General features: G+C 39.3%; 1 protein-coding gene across 5 annotated transcripts in view; it reads right to left on the reverse strand.

The window, feature by feature from the left end:
- The window catches only part of CHD7 (chromodomain helicase DNA binding protein 7), a 140,693-nt gene extending 119,969 nt beyond the window's left edge, over positions 1-20,724 (reverse strand). For 4 of the 5 annotated variants that reach the window (XM_031058613.1, XM_031058616.1, XM_031058615.1 and 1 more), the window contains exon 1: positions 20,070-20,724. The gene's annotated coding sequence lies outside the window, so the exon portion shown is untranslated. The remainder of the gene's footprint in view (positions 1-20,069) is intronic. The other variant, XM_031058612.1, reaches the window with a different exon arrangement.

Here is a 20,724-nt window from a genome sequence, read left to right on the forward strand (position 1 = left end):
AGCAGGAATAGCTCCAAGAAACCAATGTAATGCTTCATTATCTCTCATGTCCACAGTTTAAAACCCCCCTCAAACACACATGCACATCCCCTTTCTCAGCTCCCACCTCTGCCATGTAGCTCATGTCCTACTGGGTGCCACTGCTCCAGAGAAGTCTGATCTTGACTGTGGACTCTCTCTGCTTCCCAAAAACTGAAGCAGTTTGTATGGAAAGCATTATCCAGATGAGTGAAAAAAATCAGTCTTGAGATCACTTTCCCATGCATAAGGATGAAAATATCTGATCTTTGTCAGATCCAATTTAGAGGCATTTAGAGTTCCTTTTTGGCAATAGAGGAAACAGCCTTAAAATTACAGCAAATTTAAAATTGTGGAGGCAATGCAGTAACATTTAAGGCAAGCAGACAGAATAGAAGGTGTGAGAAAGGCATGTTATGCAGAACTATGTGACCCATAAACCCAAGCTACAGCTGTAGCTTTCTGGAGAAGCTTTTTGGTAGGCAAATTTTAAGAACAAAATCAGACCAGATACAGGAAAACCAGGTGACAGCAAAGTATTCATTAAATGCTTCTCAAAATAACAGGTCTAGTAGCTCACTGACTACTGGCAACTGAAAAATTATGGGTTCAGCTTCAGCAAAGCTAACAGCATTTATTTTTTCCAGTAGAAAGTTTCAACTTGGGAAAAGAAACTGAACAGAATTTGTTTTGGTTGCCAGCAAAACCTGGTCTATCGCTTTCCTTGAAACTAGTCCAATTTAAACAAACATCAATGTAACATCCCACATTTCTCATGCTAGCAAATCTTACCAGGAAGACTTTCCACAAACACATGGTATTGATCAATTATCAACAACAAAATACTCATATGCAGTCCTTAAGGATCATTTGTAGTAAATCCATCTACTTCAGCAATCTAGCCATAAATCTATCTCCCTAAACAGACGCAACACATTAGATGATTTTCGCTGTAGGTTGTAATATTTCTGAGTATGTTTAAATTGCTCTCAAATTAGGCTTTATCAAGCCATCATGCTGATTGTAAGATAAGTGAATATAATCAGAAAAGGTAAACTCTAGCTTCTATTTCTTATGCAGCCTCTTCTTAAAATCAGACTCATTGTACGACAGAGATTTCATTACCACCCTGTTCTGACAGAAACCAATATTAATTATTATTTGAATTAACCTTTGAGCCATAGTTTTCATCAGTACCCGGTAAAGACACGGACAATTTCTAATTACATTCTACTCTCATTATAAGTCACTAGGCTGTCAAGCTGCATCTGACAAGACTGCTATAGTTGGCCTTGAAATGCTTTGGACTTTGCTGTAAATCTTTCAGAAACATCCAAGAACTCATTGAATACAAGAGCTATCACACAGGATGCTTCTCCAACAATTTAGAGGCTGCTTTAAAGGGATGGCAAGTGTGATATGACTGGATTGCAATACTATTCCTGAAGCAAAACAAATTAGCAGTGTCTTTATCATTCAGCATCACTACATAGATGATCTTTTACCAAAAGTTAGATACAGTGGATTCACTCAGTCTATCAAATGCAATTATTCAGTGATCATCAACTAACTCATAATTATATTCAACAAATAATATAAAAAAATTAAAAATTTAAAGACTGAGAGAAATCTGATTCCAAAGCTTCCAGCAAGTATCTACAACACAAGCCATATTTATTACAGACCAGAGAGAAAGGTTTGATCTGCTAAAGAGTTATTAGTTCTCTAGCAGGAAATATGGATTTTAAGGGTCATAAATGAAGAATAACCTGTAATTAATATACAAAAATTAGTGCAAGTGGGCAATTTTTCTTTTGTAATTTTTCAGCTTTCCCTCACATAATCACTTTGCTGCAGTCAGTTATCTAGCCAGGAAAAAATGAAATATACACATGGATTTAGGGAAAGTGAACACTATTCTGGAGAACAGGTTTCTACCCCCGACTATGCCAAATCTCTTGAACGAACAAATTAAACTTCTAACAGAGTGATTTCTGGCTCTGTAACCTGAGCCTCACTTTTGCAACTTCACAAAGCTCACATCTATGACTAACTCCAAATGTCCAATCTCTAAGCAAAAGACAGTTTTATTTGAAGGAATACCAGAGGCTGGGATCTATCAGGTTTCAAAACCAGAACTTGACTTAGCTGCTGACTCAAGACATATTTCAAGATAACAGAAGCATATTTCAAGATACCATTTTTAACCTTCCACTGTTGAAAATACCTGTATCTTAAAACAGAAGCTTGAGTACGTAATCAGTCTAATTCCAGTGAATGTCATTTCATGTTAAAGAAACCTTGACTTGGACTAAGTTTCACTACATGTATTACTTTAGATTTTGTCCATCTCAAAAAAACCCCGACAAAACCCCAACCAATGATCTTTCCTTCATAGATCACTTTTATGGATGCTGTTAATTACACAGAAGATCCAAGGTACTAATTCCACAAACATTTTAAAGAGATAATGCAAGACACAAGAGAACCTAATATGAAGTTTGCAGGTTTCAACAAGGAAAATGCCAACTGTGCATGTATTTAAGCATATTGTGGATTCTGTTAGGTAATGCATAGCAACTTTGTAATCTCACAGGGTAATGATGTTCCAAGACTAGAAGAATAGCTAGATTTAATCAAATTTATCACAAGACAGAATATGGTAAGAGAACTCAGATCTCTTGATTTTTGGAAATGGCTAGAGATGATGGATGGGACTCCAGTCTATAAAAATGCAGTGTTTGTAGCACTGGTGTCAACAGTGTTACCAACTCTAAACAAGCCTCCATTAATCCTGTCCACATTTTCTGAAACTATCCAGGCCCTTCACCTTAAGGCCCCAGCTTGCTTACCCACCCAAACTGGCCATACTAGTTTGTTGCCTTTTTCTTTTCCTTGCAATTAGATGCTTTTCAGAAGTTACTCCAACATACAACTTCTCTCTATTACATTAGAATCTACTTGAATATTCAGATAATCATTTTTATTTTATGCCCAAAACATTAAATGCCCAGATTATTCTTCTACTTCTCAATGAAAAACATTTAAGTGGTAGTTTGACTATTTCTTTTCTAGACATACATGGATAAAAGGAGACTAGAGGAAAGAAAAATCATCATTCTTGACCATACAGAAACTGTACTTACACAGAAACAGACAATTTAATTCCTACTTCTTATCCTTACCTATCTCATTACTAGAATATGTGGTGAAGTGATGGGCAAATGTCTGATTCAGATCAATAATCCCATGGAGAAGATGGAAAGGAGGCATCAGACCCTCGGTGGGATTGTCCATCTTTATGAACATTTTCCACATAAAATTTCCAAGAGTTTGCTGCTGTATTAACTACCCTTAAGTTTAACACTCAAGGGTAGACCAGAAGCACAAATATATATCCAGTTCTTTGAAAAAGCAAAAGGAAAGAAAAGGAAAACTGACAACTTTCTGTCAAAGAGTCACTTTTGATCTTATCCTACAACAAACCCTACGTTGGGACTCTATTCTGCTAAGGCATAAGTGTTTCACAGATCACCGAATCATAGAACAGTTTGGGTTGAAAGGGACCTTGAAGATGATTTACTTCCAGTCCTCTAAAACAAAGCACATGATTTCATCTCATGCTACTCATCAACACATTCACCCTTTTGATTAAAATTAAGATAATACAAAAGATTAACATCACCAACAAAATGTTGGTGATGTTGAAAAATCATCAACACCAAGCTTATTTGAAAGATGTATTTGGAGAACAGAAAGGTGGCATTTCATTTCAAAAGCCCCCAAAAGATACTGTCTTATTACTGGGGGTAGAGGGAACACAAGTGATATATGCCTTTGAGAAGGATCAAAGAAATAGGGGCAAAAAATCTAAAATCCATAGCTTTGTTCATGCTACTAAATTAAGACCTTCTTCCCCTTCCCAGTGCCACTTTCAAAATCCTGTGTGTTGGGGCGATAAGGGACAAGAAGGTTAAGAGAGAACACAACAGAATTACAGAGCCTTGTTTTGCTTATCAACCATTCAAAGCCCATGACAAAATCCCCAACAGTGCTCATGCCATTTTTTCACATCAAATTTACTAGTTGCATTTTTCAACAAGCCTGTAAGCAATGCACATTAATAAATCAGCCTATAAAAGCACCTATTCCATTTAAAACTCAGTGCTAAATGACTGATAGCTTGTGATCTTCCAATAGTAGAGATACATCCTACTATTGCACAACTACTCAGCTTTTACACAAATTCTAGATTTCCCCTTTATTCTCCATGAAAGTTACTTAGGAGGCAAAATTCAAAATGCATTAGTAAGGGAAGAGATACAAAAATGAATGGCAAGAGCAGCCATTCACTAAACACCACCTAAGAGAATTTACCATGCCAGAACATGCTGCTTTTAATTGTGTCTAGGCTGGATTAGTTTCAACTCTTGTTACTTCAAATTCTGTTACCAGCCTTTTCTTTGCAAACAGAAAACCACCTCTCCACCTTCTTTGAGGTGTTTTGCTTGTATTAGTTGAACTAAGAAATGACCACTTCCTAAATTCCTCTGAGTTCTCTCTTAAAACAAACCCTGTATTTCTGCATAGTTCCTTTTCCTGTTACCCTCCACAAATTTACCAGTACAGACATTGATTGCAATTTAACTTTTAAGTAGAAAACAAAACAACTGATGAGTTTATTTTGTACATATGGCATACTACCTAGAAGCTGTAATAGGTTTCATGAGAAAGCTTAAATATTAACTTAGCAAAGCAGGATCATGACTCCTCAACAACTGAAATAGGCACAAGCCTTTCGTGACACCTGCATTCCTGTTAAAGAAAAAAATTAATTTTGTAGGATCTCATAAAATTCTGTTTATTTCTTCATCTTATGAACTCACACTTGGTACCCTTCAGAGCATCTATTTTGAAAGTGTAACTGCTGCTTCTCTATAAAACCAGTTCGCCTACTTTCATGACCATGAGTTCTTAAATACTTCATGTTCTTAATACAGCTAACATTTTCCCCCATTACCTTAGTATAAAATTCCTCAAATTTCAGTTGCTTGTGCTAAAATACTGTGTGAGTGCATGTTACAAACTACTTTGAAAGAGCAAGAAACTTTTGGGAGAACCTCTTCCCTAACACAAGTCATCAAATGAAACTCAGAAGTAACAGTGATGCCCATGGCTTCAGATTTACAGACTTATGTCCTTCCAGGTCATTCTCAGCTAAGCAAAGCAACATAATTCTCAAAAATCTTGCAGTACCAAGTGGATATTATTTGTGCAAAAGTTCTTCTAAATATGGTGCTCACACATCTATACATGAAGACATGAATAAACTCTTACTGTTCCACCACTGCTTCAAGCACCAAAGGCTTTTATACAGGGTGGTACTGTACCATGTCACATACTATGATAAAACAGAGAGACCTTAGTACTAAACAATTAAATAATATACTACAGTACAGTTTTTTACACAGAGAGCCAAGAAAAAGAAAAGTAGAAGTTATGGCTCCCATGATAACTGCAGCTTGATTGTAATACTGTTTTATACTGTATATTTGAACAAATGCATCAATTTACAATTGATGGGGAATTATAACTGAAGGACACAGTCACATACTTTGTCTCACTCCTAAATAAATCAGTGGCATTCAGAATAAATTTCCATCCCATTTGTACAACTTGGTAAGGTGACTGGTTTGCTGGCAAGAATTTACAGTATAAAAGCATTTAAACTGTGTGTATCAAACTGTTTATATGAAGTTACACTGAAGCACACAGGGCAACACTGCCACAGAACATGGACTATTTAAACATCCACAAATTTATATTATGATTCAGATTTGTTCCTGTCATATTTGACTTAACTTTATCATGATTCATGGCCACTGCTAATGAAATCCATTAAATAAACTTAAGCTCAGCATTCCTAAAACAGGAATAAACAACAAAAAATGCATCATAGGAGTGCTTACTTTCAAAGAGAAAAAAATATTAAAATGAGGAAGAGCCTGGTAAGAGAAACAAAATGAGGCAGTTTGACAAAATATTTACAGACAACAGACAAAAAAATACTATATTGAAAATGCAGAGACACAGGGGAAAAAAATGCATCACAGCTAAACCTCAAGCTGGGAAGGCTATCAGTAAGAACATTTCTCAAGAAGAGGGGAATAAATTGGACCAAAGGAACTAGCAAAAAATTGCAAAGATATGTTCCTAGAGGGGCAAAGTCATAAAAGGTCCTTTCACAAATGCCAGGTATAGGGAGCCTGCTAGAGAATCCACTGGACTAACATATAACCAAGATAGGAAAGAATTATTCCAAGAAAATAAAAATTACAAGTTTTCTGCATCTGCTGTCATTGAAGAAGCTAAAGCAAGCTTTCATCTTTTTTAGCACATTTATCCTCAGAGGCAGTTTTGGTCAAACCAAAGCAAACAGCAGCAGTCACCAATGCACTCACCAACAGCTGGACGGCACTCACCAAGCTGAAGGATAAAATAGCCTATCTGTCCACTATGCCACTTAATAGCTCAGGTTCCAACACTGCCTTGTTGCCAATTGTGCATCAGTTTTGAAAGGTGGTCATACCTTTAGCCTGCCCAGAACTACAGACCAGCAAGTCTCATGCCCCAGCAGGGCAAGTAAGAGAATAGAAGAAACACGGGCACATACCAAAGTACAGACTACAGAGGTGACACCGATGCCTTCCCACAGCAAAGTCCTGTCTCACCTGTACAGGAGATTTCACTGAAGCAATTGACAAGTGGCCAAAGTCTGAGCTAACCTGGATGACCAAAACACATCAGCCAGCTGCTGAACAAAGGTCCTCCAGCAATGGCTCCTAAGGAAACTAAGCTACAACAGCAAAGGAGGGAAGATCTTCACATAGATGAAAGTTCAAATCAGGAAATGAACATTAGGAAACATCACCCAGCCCCTTTCCAGACCTGCACTGACAGCATGCACATAAAAGAACTAGAAACAGGTGAACTTTGAAGTGAGTTTGCTAATAGTAATAACAAGTTTATTTTGCTAAAAATTAAAATCAACTATGCAAGAAGCAGCAGACCTTCATCGCACCCACTGAAGGTGTAATAAGCTGCAGATGAGATGCAGTGAAAGGAAATAGATAGCAATGCACATGAGAAAATACAATACTGTTTTACATAGATTTTACTGAGCCCTAACATGATTTGGGAGCTAGAATAAATAGTCTAGGAAAACAAGATTTGTAAGAAGAGTAAACAGAACACTAAGAATGTTTAAGAAAAAAGAGATTAAAAAACCCCCCATAGAATTGCACAAGAAATGGGATACACAAGTCTATGAGGTTCTTATACCTTGCTGCAGTGACCATGTTTGCTCTTCTCACCTCCACTTCAAAATTACAATTACTGATGGAGCAGAGAGGGGTGACAGGCATTTGAATACCCTCCAGAATCTCCAGCCTCAAGAAGGGCCAACCAGGGAGAGAATAAAAAAGCATACTAAATATCAAGCAGCGTGAAACAGGTACACAGTGAACCACTGTTCTCCTCTTTTAACAAGGAAACTAGAGAACAAACAAAACTAGCAGCTGGTAGGTTCAAAATAAAACAAACAGAAGGAAGCAGTTCTTCATACAATGTGTACTTAAGCTGCAGAACTCTGCCACTGTCCCAATGGAAGCCAAGAGTTTACACAGACCAAGAGAAAACTAGATGAATTCATGCAAGAGAAACTCATTAAGCATTACCTATCACTTTTTCCAAGACAATTCTGAGCAGCAGAGCTGTGGAGGCTAAGGGGTTTGCTCTGTTTCTGGTCTCTATGAAATAGGATTCAGACCTCTGGTACTATAAAAGAAAGATGATATTCACAACATGGTTTTAATAGGTGTTGACAACTATGCTACTTCAATAATACACCATTTCCAGTATAACATTTCACCTCCTTTCATGAAGATACTGTATTTCAGTCCATGTTACCAGTACTTCAAGAATGTAACTGAGATTACAACACTTTAGAGGACCACAACATGAGAAAGACAAGGACACCCAAAACTGTATTTGAGTCTGCTGAAATTCTACTGATCCTATATAAAAGATTATCCCTATTCCAACCACAGAAAATTTAGAGAGAGTATATGATCCAGTTGTAACCCCTTAAAGAGTAAAAAAAAAAAAAGAAACAGAAACACTGATAATACTAAACACTGTAGCACATACAGTACATCTCTGGACATACTCAGTACCTACAATGGGTTTTAAGTTCATTTTTTTAACAACTGAAAAAGTGTGGTTTTAATAAATCAAAGTTGTGTTATACACTGAAATATTAGGAATACTGAACTTTTATTACAACAATCTTTTCATGTTTGAAGGAAAAAGACTTAAAAACAGCACTAAGTTGTGAAAAAATTAAAATATTCATACTTTTCCTGATTTAAACAGCAGTTGTAAAAGATAATATCAGCTCAAAGCACTGGCCTGAAGCTTTACAACTGTTATAAAAAGGTACTTAAAATAACTACAACATATTTAGGTTAAGCACTTAAAGGAATTACTGGAAGACTGAATCCAATCCTTGGTTCCAATCCACAAGTCATTGTGCAACATCTTAGCTGCTGAAATCAAGCCCTCTCCATTACCTATAAAGTGGGGACCATGCCCATCTCCTGAACTGGGGGTCCAGAATTTTCCCTCTGCAAATACAGAAGGCACAGCAATTGCTTCTGTAAACAAAGGAAGAACCCAATCTCCCCGCACCTTCCAGCCTACCCCTGCTCTCTCCAGTCCATGGAAGGAGCTGCTGCCATTCTGTGCTGAGCACAGCCCAAGCCTGGAGGCAGCAGCATATTCCCAATGTAGAACAGACCTTCTGCTAGACCTCTGTCAGAGCAGAACATGCCAGTGGTTTATTTTCAAGGATTCTAAATGATCAAAGTTTTCACAGGTACAGTAAAACTCCCCATAACTCCCAGATCACAGCCAACAGATAATCTGCTTGGCTTCGGTTTAGTTCAGTCAGGTTAAATACCTGACTTGATATAGAAGAAAAACCTGACAGAAAATGTGAGCCAAAATGGCTACTAGCACAGAGTAGACAGTACACTCTCTGAACTCTTCCTACTGCCAAGCCAAAGCTCAAGATATTATGGCAGACTATTTGGCAGAGTTTGTTTAAGAAACTGTATAGGACAAGGAGGAAGCTTATAGTCCCTAAACTCAATACAAAAAATACAATTGTTTAGAATTTAGTCCTAAAAAATACTTAAAGGAAAAAGACAAATTCTGAAAAATAGCAGGCTGTTCAGACACAGACTCTAAACACTTAAGACAGATTTTTCTTTTAAGTGCTGAATGTCAGACCAACTCTCCTTTTAAGGATGGCATTTATCTACTTCACAAGAGCAGTAGCAAGACAGAATTAACACTTGGTAAAGAACCAAGATCCTCTGCCGAGTGCTGCTTGGTAATCAGCAACTATTACACATCCCAGTATGGCAGACACAAAGCACACCACTGTGGACCTGGCACACCAGTTTGGAGTAGCACTTGGGGTCCTGCCTTCCAAGCACCTGCTCAGGTTACTGGCCTTGAAAGGAAGAAAAACCATCCAAGCACTCAGAGATGCATGAACTAAACAGTTATTTTGCCTTCTAACCCTTCCATGTGTAATTAAGACAGGGAGCATCACATCCACTGGAAGTGAATGTACTTTTTCTTATGGTACAGCAGAGATATGTGCCCAAAATTTCTCCCACTCTTTCAGAACAAGCCTTGTCCATATAACAGCAACAGCAAGCATCCCAAAGTGGAAAAATACCCTCACTGCTCCTATTCCAACACCTTGAGTTGGTTTTTTTTCTGAGGCAACGCTTAAGTTCCTTTTAAGCCCTTCCTGTAGCAATGCCCACCACACCAGACACCTCCAAGTGTAATCCACTGGAATAAGCAGCCTTTAAATTAAGGTGTTGTAAGGTCATATAGCAACAAGATCATCGGATTAAAGAGGAAGTGGAGTTAAGTTAATACTGAGTCACTATTTTAAGTTCTGCGTTCAAGACAACAGCATGATAGCCTTTCAAGTACAAACCAGTCTTCAAGCAGTATACTGAAGAACTTTTCTATCAAAAAAAAAAAAGTTTTATTTCTTGTATAAATCTGAACATGAAATGAAGGACAACAACTCATCAGACAGACAAGATCTGGTCCCAGAGACAGATGTTTTACAGCTGTGCTTTGGGCTTCCTAAAGCCCATTAGAGCTAGCACATACAATTCCTAATGTAAACAAGGTGCTTTTAGTAACTACAATATTCACTCTGAACACACACAACGCTAGTCAGGGCCACCGCTCCTCACAGTTTGCACCAAATGCAGCTTACAATGCCCATAAGATAGAATCTGTAAATCCCCTCTCCTGCACCTCCTGCCATCCCCTGTAGACCCTGAAAAAGAATTTTTTAGATGTAAAACCAAAAGAAAAGAATCTAGAAGGTGCACTACATTAAAGTTTGGGGTTTTTATAACTGTGGCAAGAATTTACCTTCTATTAACACACATACAATTGCCCAAATCTTGAGAAAAACAGGAAGGACAGCATGAGCTTCCACTCTTCCACCTGCCAAGAAGTCCCTTTCTGTCACACTGCAGGCAATATACACAAAAAAGCCAGGGCTCTCCAGAAAACAAGCAGCTTCTAATGGCACGTTGCTGCTATGCTGAAAGAATCACCTCAAACTGACAGGTGGATTGAGCAGAAGCTGCAGTCAGAATCCCTGACTTTTTTGTAAGGCGTTCACTCCTCTGCTAAGCTACACAATATAAACTGCCCATTTCTCTCTCTGGGGAGCAGCAAGAGCACAGTATTACAGAAGTGACTAAGCAGCATGTTATTTGATTTGCAATGTACTTTTTTTCACCAATTTTAACAACGAGGAGTGCATTCATTTCATTATCAGAAAGCTTAAGACTATGATAGGAAGTAACAGCCTCAGCCACCTACTAGGACCAAGCACTTGTTCCATCCCAAACCAGCAGGAAAATGTAAATAGTTGGGAATACTCTGAATAATGGAATCCACTGAGTTACTGACTGATGAAACTTGGTGACACTGAAACAACACTGATTTCATAAAATTTGAGACAGACAAATTGACTGAAAGCTGATGAACCTAATGGAGGATTTCAAGCTTGCAAAAAAAAAAACCAAAAAAAAACAAAAAAAAAAAAAAAAAACCACAAACCAAAAACCAACAGCCCCCTCCCCCCCTTTCTTGTGAATAAATTGTTTCAAAGATTAAATACCTCACATTTGAAAGAGCAAACACGTTATTTATACATTAGTAAATCTTTTAGGCTTTTGTTTTCCTACCTGAAGAGGGAAGCTGATTTTTGGTCAGTGGATTATTAATTTTAACCAATTTATAGCACGCAATCCATAGCATCAACAAGAATAAATAAATTTTAATATCCATTTTAACTCAGGCCAGCACATTTTTCTTTTCGTGTCCTTTGCTTCACAGATGATTACTCTATTTCTCTTTCTCCCATGAAGGTTCCCAGGCAACTGATCCAATCCACTTGCTCACTGCCACCAAAATGAAAAGATGAAAAGGGCTTGCTGCTCTCCAAGCCAGCGGCCCCCCTCGTCCTCAGTACCAGCTCTGGTGTTCATCAGATCCTTTTATGAGCTAGTTTGATTCATTACAACAGCAAAATGCTCTCCATTTTACAGAGTTATTTTTCTGCCATTTTGGTGGACTAAAGTGGCTCACAGAAGGACCTGACAAGCACTGCTGCCAGAAAAAAGTAGCAGAGCCATGTGGTTGCGAGTTGGGGTGCAGGGGGACAAAGGCAGAGAGGAAACTTCTCCTTTCAAAACAATGTCCAGTTAAATTAGCTCACTGCATTTCTCAAACCATACCCTGACTTACACATGATTAGAGGGACCACAAGACAACATTCAACAGCTTCCAGCTATCTTCAGTGCTACAAAAAACTTATCATACCAAAAAAAAGTACTCTTACACAGATTTAAGTATAATACTCCATCAGAAGAAAAAAAGTTCTTACAAACATAATATCAAGATAAGGATATCCTACACAAGGAGGGTAAAGAAAGCTTGGCAGATTTCACTCTAGTTTTTTAATTTACAAAAATGAACAAACAAAAATAAAAAACCAAAAAACCCTGGGAACAGCCACCAATCTCAATAAACATTGCGATGGAGAAACAAGTATTTTGGATAAGCAGAAAAGAGAAAGAACTTCTCCCACCAGTATCCAAAATAAACCTACCAGAGGACAGCTTATGTACCTAAGAGAAAGAACCTTGAGGGAAGGAGGCAGTCAAGGCAACATGGTGGAAGCAGGTGCTACAGCTGCCTAGTCCCCAGGTTTTCTGCCCAGAGATTTCTGTCCAAGGATCAATCTGCCTCATTACCATGGACTGCCTGCTGCAGATATGCTGTTTCACTCCAGAAGAGAGAAGTCAAGGTGTACCAAAGGTATCACTCCCACAGCCACTTTGAATCGATCTCAGTAGTCAAAGTTCATTGCCTACCTGGAGGCTCCTCAGCACAGAAACAGCTGCCTTCAGCATATGCTGAAGAGAAAAAGCGCCCTGCCCCAAAACAGCACCATTATCACACCTTGTCAAATTAGAGAAGGGATTTTTAGCTTTCCTGACCCTACCAGCTTCCCACCAAAAATCTTAATGTTGGGTAGCCACAGAACACACCACCCAACTCCAAGTGACACACAGGCACACAAAGGAAGACAGCAGCAGATCCCAGAAGCCCCACCAGGGGACAAGTTCAGGCACACAGCCTGCATCCCAGCTGACACTAATATCCACCTCTAAGAGCCCCTCCTAGTCCAGTTCCTCAGACAGCCAAAACCTGCATTGCCCAACCAGCCCCTACTGCACAGTCCAGTTGTGCCACTGGTCATGTGACAATCTCAGGAAGTCACATGTGAACCAGTGACAAGCCAGAGGTTGTCCACCCAGAGAGGCAGGCAGAAAAGTAAGCATCCTGGTTTCTTCTGAGAGGAGACAGAGAAAGGTGAAGAAGAGAAAGAGATTAAGGAGATTAATCTTTTAAATCACACCATTAGGGAAATTTCTTATGAGAAGAGCTATGGAAGCAATTGTTTTCACCTTCCATCTTTTCTGTAGCCAAGGTTTTATTTTTTAACTTCACAAAATTAAGTAGTCATGGTTTGGGCAGGGGGTAGCAAGGGGGTGTGAGGCCTTAACTTACTTCCCTGAGAACTCACCGTTCAAGAGTTCAGACACCTTAACCACAGCAAAGCCACACAAACACCCTCCTTCCATTTTTCTTTTTTTTTTTAATAGTTTCAGTGCAACATCTAATATGCTCAACTTCTAAGAGTACAGAATCTTTGTAGTACTACATACTACAAAGATTCCCAGACCCAAGCTGTAAGAACCGTTTCTGTCCTAGTGCCGCCTGTAACAACCTGATTCTTCCAATAGCCATGCCACTTCTACAAAACAACCCCTTCCTTCAGCATGGCTGCCACAAGGCTCAAATCCTGTTTGAACTGTGAAAGTATGTTCACTAAGAATCACTTCTGTGAGAGAAAACAGCACTGGGCTGGGGAACACTGCAGAACTGTAGTAAGGAGAAATGCAGGTGAAACAGGCAAATTTTTTTCAGTAACCTCTGTAAAGATTACAACAGAAATAAAGAAGCACGTTTCACTTACTTCTGTACAAAAAAATAGAACAAAAAATGAAAATGACAATGTACCTTTGTAGAGATCAATACAGAAATAAGAAGGAAGTGAAGCTGAAGCCTGCTTATTCACTTCCCCCCAATGAAACAAAGATGATTAAAGATGAGTGAGGTTGTACTCCACTTACAGAGCTGAGTGAATGCAAAGCACAGCAGACACCTCACAATGGTACTGATAAATAAACTGAATTACTTAGCAGTTCTCTCCCAGACTAACATCCTGAGGCAGTCAAGAAATCCCTATTTAACTCACTTTCTGAATGATTCCTTCCTAAATCAAGAGAGATAGTAAACTGCTCACTATAAACTCTCAATTTAATTCTTCATGGTTAAAACAACTCAGGGCAAGAATTATACTCTTAGTGAGAGTCCCCTCATCAGAGTTTAAAGGAATCTCTGAACTCACATAGGCACTGGCTACTACATCAGAGGGCCTTCCTTTAAGCCATCCTGACACAACTACACCACCCTGTGCAGCTGCCTGGTCTTTCCAGGAACTAGCAACATAGTCCCAGAACCTTTCAAACTGAGAACTGGAGATGATGAGCTGTCTGCTTTTTGCCTTGCAACAAACCACCAAATCCAACAAGCAACTACTTCAGTCCAGAAGCTGCAAAAACCAGAGCACATTCTCAAAAATCCACAGGGCTGGCCTAGATATATACCAGACAGTTGAGCCAAAAATATGAAATAATCATCTTAGATGTCATGTCAAGACAGTAACTGCAGTTATGATTGTTTCAGTATTTTTTATCCCATATGAGAAAACAATACACTTTCAAATACAGAACTTCAAGCAGCAGGATACTTGGGATGCCTGATTCCTGGACTTCAGATAGGCTCGCCTGTCCAGGAACAGGTAAGGTTTTGAAAACAACTGTTATACCCTGAATAACTAATTAAGATGCATCCTTGAAATTCACCAGTCTGTCACTGTCATGCACTTTTATCTCAGCCTTATCAGAATTATTTTTGAACATCTGTTAGCCTCATCATTACTCTCCTTCTCTCAATCCTCCTTCTATTGAGCATTACAAACCAGGTCAGTTGTATTGCCTTTCTAGCTGTTAATCTTCAACTTGAAGAAATACTAAACTGCTTTTCTCTACAGTACAGACTGACACGTGCTTTCCTGCAAGACCCTTTACCAAGAGGCATTTCAGCTTTGGATTTCAATCTCAACAGCTACATTGATGGATCCTCTTTGAAGCAAAGAATATTTTCTCATAACTTGTCATCAACTCAGACTTCCCACTTACTAGCTCATCCAAGTTAATACCAAAGACTTGAACCAAGTTTCTCAGTTTCTATTACGTAAGAGCTTGTTTCACATTTCTCCCAGAACAGCACTACCTACCTCAATGCTTTCTGTAATGAAGACTTTCTCCATGTTTGTCCTATTACTGATGTCTAAACTTCTAAATTCCAGCTTTCAGCTCAGCTTTAGTCTTCACCTGAATTCCCTCCCAAAGAATGACCAGTATTCCTTCTCACATAGTGACTACCCACTTAACAAATCTTGTTTATCCTGTAAATAAATCCATAGGCTTCCTATTTTAAGATCAAGGACAAAAGTGCCTTTATTAAAGTCTTCCTTGGCCTTGCTCCATGTTCTGATCTGCTTTACCACTGGTCACACAGTTCCTGGTCTCCAAAGCTCTCCTATTTCTTCCAGAAATATCACAGTGCCATCAGGAGCTCCTCCCCACATCCCAAACTTCTCTGCTTGGCAAAGGATAGCCCACAATGGCTACGTCCATTTCAAAATTGTCCTGGGACTAGACCCTCCCCACTCACAGCTACACAGTGCACAGAGTGAGAGAAACACTACAGCTCTATCTATCCACTATTAAAAGATGGGGGAATGTCACTTTCATGAAAACAAAACTTGAAACAAGAGGATTTTGCTCTTCAGAGGGTCATGAAGAACCTTTGGGAAGCTGCCAGCACACTGCAGCTGCCCCCTGCTCTGGCTGTCTGCTGCCTCCCATCCCCTTGCCATGACAGCATCCAGGGGCTAACATGAGACTCCACCAAGCTCTGGTGCAGCCCAGCCAGCCCTCCCCACACCAGCTCAGGCATCCTCCACGGTTTTGGTAGAAAGCAGCATTATTAGGAGCTGAAATGCATGTTTATTTTGCCACATATCCTCATTATCTAGGGCTGGCAAGAAAACACAACTCCATTAAGCAAACAGAAAGCAGTATGAATTGGAAAAAAGATTAAAAACCCAACAGGAAAGGAACTTGAAGAGGAACAAAATCTATGGGAAAGCTGGGGGGAGGGGAGTAGAAAGGGCAGGAAGGAGAAAAGAAAGTTTTGTTTTCAGAGCAGGACTGCCTCTGCTGCACAGAAGGAATCCTACTTTGTACATCTGATGTACACGTCCACAAAATGTTTTAAGTGACACTTGCTTTGTAGATAGAGATCAAAATAAACTGTGGGGAGGTCAATTTCTTTCAAAATCACCAAGAAATGTTAAAGCCAGCTACCTGTTGAAGTTCTAGCAGTAAGCAGAAAGCTCAGCTGAACAGCTTAAAAAGTGGCTCAAGGACATTAAAATGAAGTGCTTGCAAAACTATCCAGCGCTGCATTTGCCATATGCCAGCTACTCCCAGGCAGGTAAGCTGCTGCATTGCTCTCCCCAAACACAAGCTCATATTTAAATGAAACCTGAACAGAATAACCTCTAGGATCAGGACCATATAAATGAAATTTTATTTTCCCCTCAGAACCATTAGGAAGAGGGCAGACATTTTGGCTGCAATGACTTTTTCCAGACAATTGATTCCCAAAGTTATTTATTCCCCACCATTCCCCTCAAGGCCCTCTCATCACAGCAATTGTCTATGTCAGAGGAAGGTTGGACTCAGCTCCCATGAAAGCCAAGCAAAACCACACCCAAAATAGCTATATAGGTCACTACAGAGCAAAGGGAGCCCTACATCATGCCAGCGAGGACTTCTGGTTAGTTCCCACATGCCAATAAGCTTTCAAAGTCATGTGTTACAATGTTCCACTAAAACAGTAGCTTATATGGTAACTAGCACTCTTATATTGCATCCTAACTTTTAAAAGAAAATGCTTAATTTAAGTTGTACCCCTCCTTTTTTTTTTTTCCTTTTTTTAAGGAGAATGCATTTAGCATAAGGGCAGCAAAACAACCAGAGTGTTCAGAAACAGTTACGGAACAGCATCCAGAGAAGAACCCAAGTGGCAGCACAAAGATCCTTGGTTTTGGCTTGGCTTCTTCTAGGTGCATGTTTACATCTCAGAAAAGTCACAATGTTGGAAGCTAAGAGCTAATCAGCTTTTATGTACTTAAGAATACCCTTAAGAGCTTTGTTGTCATATTTGGGCTCTTGGAATGTGTCCTTTAGGTCATAACCTCCTTTTTATTTTTTGCATCATGCCTTCCAACCTCATTTTCCAAGACAGATTTTAGTGCACAACTACAACATGGCATTTCCATGACTGCTGATCTTGGGTAAGATGTGAATCACTGAAAGTTAGTCAAATTGTGCAGGCAGAAAGAAATCAGGAGGAAATCTTCCATCAGGTGTCAGTATCTCATCAGAACCCTAATAAAAACATGAGATGTTTCTGCATATTGTACCTCACTCCTTCCTCTGGAAGAGTTTTAAAAATTAAATCATAGTTGGAGTTTCCCTTTGCCTTTTTATCACTGCTACAATATATACAGTATTTAAAACTTTCTTGCATTAAAATCCAGTAGTATTTGTGCTTACAAGCTATTCATGGAAATATAAATGATGAGAAATGATGGAGTTAATGTCTGTCTTAATGATGAAGCTAAATGGTGAAGCTAAATTAATACAGTAACTTTTCTGTTGGAAAAGTGAAGGCTAAAGCCTCACCTACACACAAAAGAGTCATTTGTCAGAAAGTTTAATAATTTACTAAAATTTGCAGTTTTCTCTTGTATACAGGGAACATTAAAATAACATAAAAGTATCACCCGTGTTACTTATGGGCATCAGTTAAGCAGCTCATAAATCTGAGCAGTTAGTGATTTGCTCACAGCAGACAAATACATAAGGGTTTGGAAGAGTGGATTTAAGGGGACTCGGGGAAAGAAGACCTTCAGACACACACGCCACTTGTCTCACAGCTGCCTGTACCCCTGGTAGCCACACACTTTTCTTTGAATTACACCAGATTCACAAGAGCAAATACCGACCAGCATATCCTAAAGGCTTTCCATCTGAAACTTAACGTAAAAATGAATGGTAAAATAAGGGCTAGAGGTAAGGCACAGGATTCAAGGAGACACCTGCATTTATTTCCACCCTCCTTCTTTCTGGTTACTTTCTTCCACCTCTTCCTTCTCACCTTAGCAACCTCTGCCTATCACACCATACGCTACAAACAAAACCAAACCCCATGGCAAAACGCAGCCTCACTGCCACACTTCAGCAGCTCTGAGAAAACCTGAGAAGCCTCTATCACTCAGGCCTTTCCAGCTTGACAGAAAATCATGCCTGGGTTGCCTTTGTTTAGGTTTTGCTGTATCCTCACACTGCAGGTTCTCCTGTCCGCAGAGCCGCCGTCCGTGGGGCACAGACCTGGCACGGAGCCTCCCTGGGTGCTGGGGCAGGACAGGCCCACTGAGCACAACACACACCCACCCACGCCAAGCCCAGACTGAGCAGCACTTCCTTCTTCAGTACCTGCTTGCAGCTTTGCCATCGGCCTGACCCACCTGGACTCACCAACAACACGTTTTACATCTTATAAAAGTCCTAATATTATTTGAGTGCTAATGGGAAATACTGCAAACATTCATCAGCAGCTTTTCAGTTCAAAACAGCAAGTAACTCACGTGGGAAAGAAACTACACTCAGGTTAACTGACCCCTCTACACAGACAGGGAAACCTTTACAGTGCTCCCATGACACAACTCTTCAGGCTTCTGCATTAACCAAACCCAAAAGGAACTGGTCACAACTGAAATCTCCCATCACTGCACAGAGTTTTGATTGCAATAGAGAGTGTTCCACTAAACCTCATTTTTACTGACATTGTTATAGTGCAAAATCCCTAGAAATTTTTATTTTCCTAAAAGGACCGTGGGATCCTTGGCTGTGACCAAAACTTTCCTCCATTACTGAAGAGGCAATAAAATAATGTTGGGTTGCAAATATGAGGCTTTTTCCCCTGTTTAAATAACCTAACCATGATTTACAAGCAATAACAGAAATGTCATCACATTGTTAAATATTTAGTAAGATATTTGGTCAAATATGATTATCCAATTAGTATCAGTGAATTAGTAATTCAGTTACACTTGTAATTACAAGCATTTAATACTCTTTTAAGAGCCTGTGCAATGGCTTTAATAATGATCTTTATAAAGTTTATAAAACAGCTCAAAAGAGACTGAAAATAAGCAGTTCAGGTTAACAGAAAGACAGGACAAGATGCATCAATCTGTGGCATTCACCAATACTTTAGTAGGGGAAATTTTGTTTTGTGAAACTGTTTCAAACTTCACATTATGTCTAAGACAAAAAATAATTACTTTTTCCAAGCAGCTGTGGTTTTAACCTAGAGGAAAATAGTACACTATCATAAGGATCTCTGCAAAACCCTGAGCATATTTACAACACCAAACAAGAAGAAACAAGCTATACTCCCCACTTTTGGTAGCTGAAGATAGGAAAATATAAAGAATGTAATTGTTCTGATCACCTGTTACAAACCTCAGAAAGAAATAGTTAATTTTCCCCCAGACTGCATCTTATTTTAGAAGTGATTACTAGAATTTTTCTGCTGGTGCTACAAATGCAGACCTCTTCAAAGGAGCTCTCTCTAAATGTCACCTCACTGTTAAGTTTGTAAGCAACCTGGACATCTAAAAGATGGTCTATGCTGAGCAACGTGGGTTTTTTATTATTATTTTTATTCTGTTAATAAGAAAAAAAAGTGGTGGAAACTTTCACGGTGGAAACTAGAGAGCTTGGAAGTTCCTCTCTTAGCAGTGCCCAGCAATGGAGAGGAAAGTGTTCTGCATACGTGCCCCAAGCATCCAGCTACATTTAGCTTTCAGCCTTTTTATTATCATTGTCAATGAATGGGCCCCAGTCAAATTAAAGCTGCCATTTTAGGTTAAAGACTGGAGAGCCTCTGTTGTGCAACAGCGAGACAAAAACACTCCAAGCGACAGATGCAGCACTCTCATTGGAAAATGATAGATTTCAACTTTTATAAAAAAAAAAAAAAAAGAAAGAGGAATAATAATTACGGATCATGCTTTTTAATATGAATTATATATTGATACTCACACATTACCGCAAACTAACGGGATTTATAATTGGGAAAAATCAGCTACCCATGCTGCTAAGGTCATAGTCATTAAGATTTTTTTGCCGTCGTTAGAATGGATGATCTGTGAGGAAATGAACAGAAACATTTTTTGTTCAACTTGCTTGTTTGTACCTCCGCTAGTCCCGTATAACACGAGAAAAGAAAAAAAGGAAAAGGGAAAAAAAAAAAAAAGACTAACACATTCTCCCGAAAGCCATCTTCCAGGATAAACACTGCCCGCGATCTGCTTTGATGAGAGTAAAAATCGAGACGAACATCGACACAGAAACAAACTTATCGCACCGAGGTTATTCTGATATTCCCCAAGCCAAACATCCGCGGAAGTCCAAGTGGCACGGGAAATTAAAAAAAAAAAAAATTAAAAAAAATAGAGGCTTCTCGCGAATGAAAAAAAAAATCGCCCTTTTCTGTAGTGGGGAGGCACGCTCGGCCCCTTCCCAAACGAAAACAAAGGCAGAAAGTGGGTAAGTGCGGGAGAGTTGCGCGGCGCCGCGCGGCCCCGCAGCGGACAGGGAGCTCCCGGGCATCCATCGCTACTTTCCTTTTGTCCATTGTCTGTTTAAAAAACAACTACTTTAAACCCGGGCGTGAGCGGGCTGTCGGGGGGAGCCG

The sequence above is a fragment of the Geospiza fortis genome, unplaced genomic scaffold (genome assembly GCF_000277835.1).
Source record: "Geospiza fortis unplaced genomic scaffold, GeoFor_1.0 scaffold121, whole genome shotgun sequence".
Taxonomy (NCBI): domain Eukaryota; kingdom Metazoa; phylum Chordata; class Aves; order Passeriformes; family Thraupidae; genus Geospiza; species Geospiza fortis.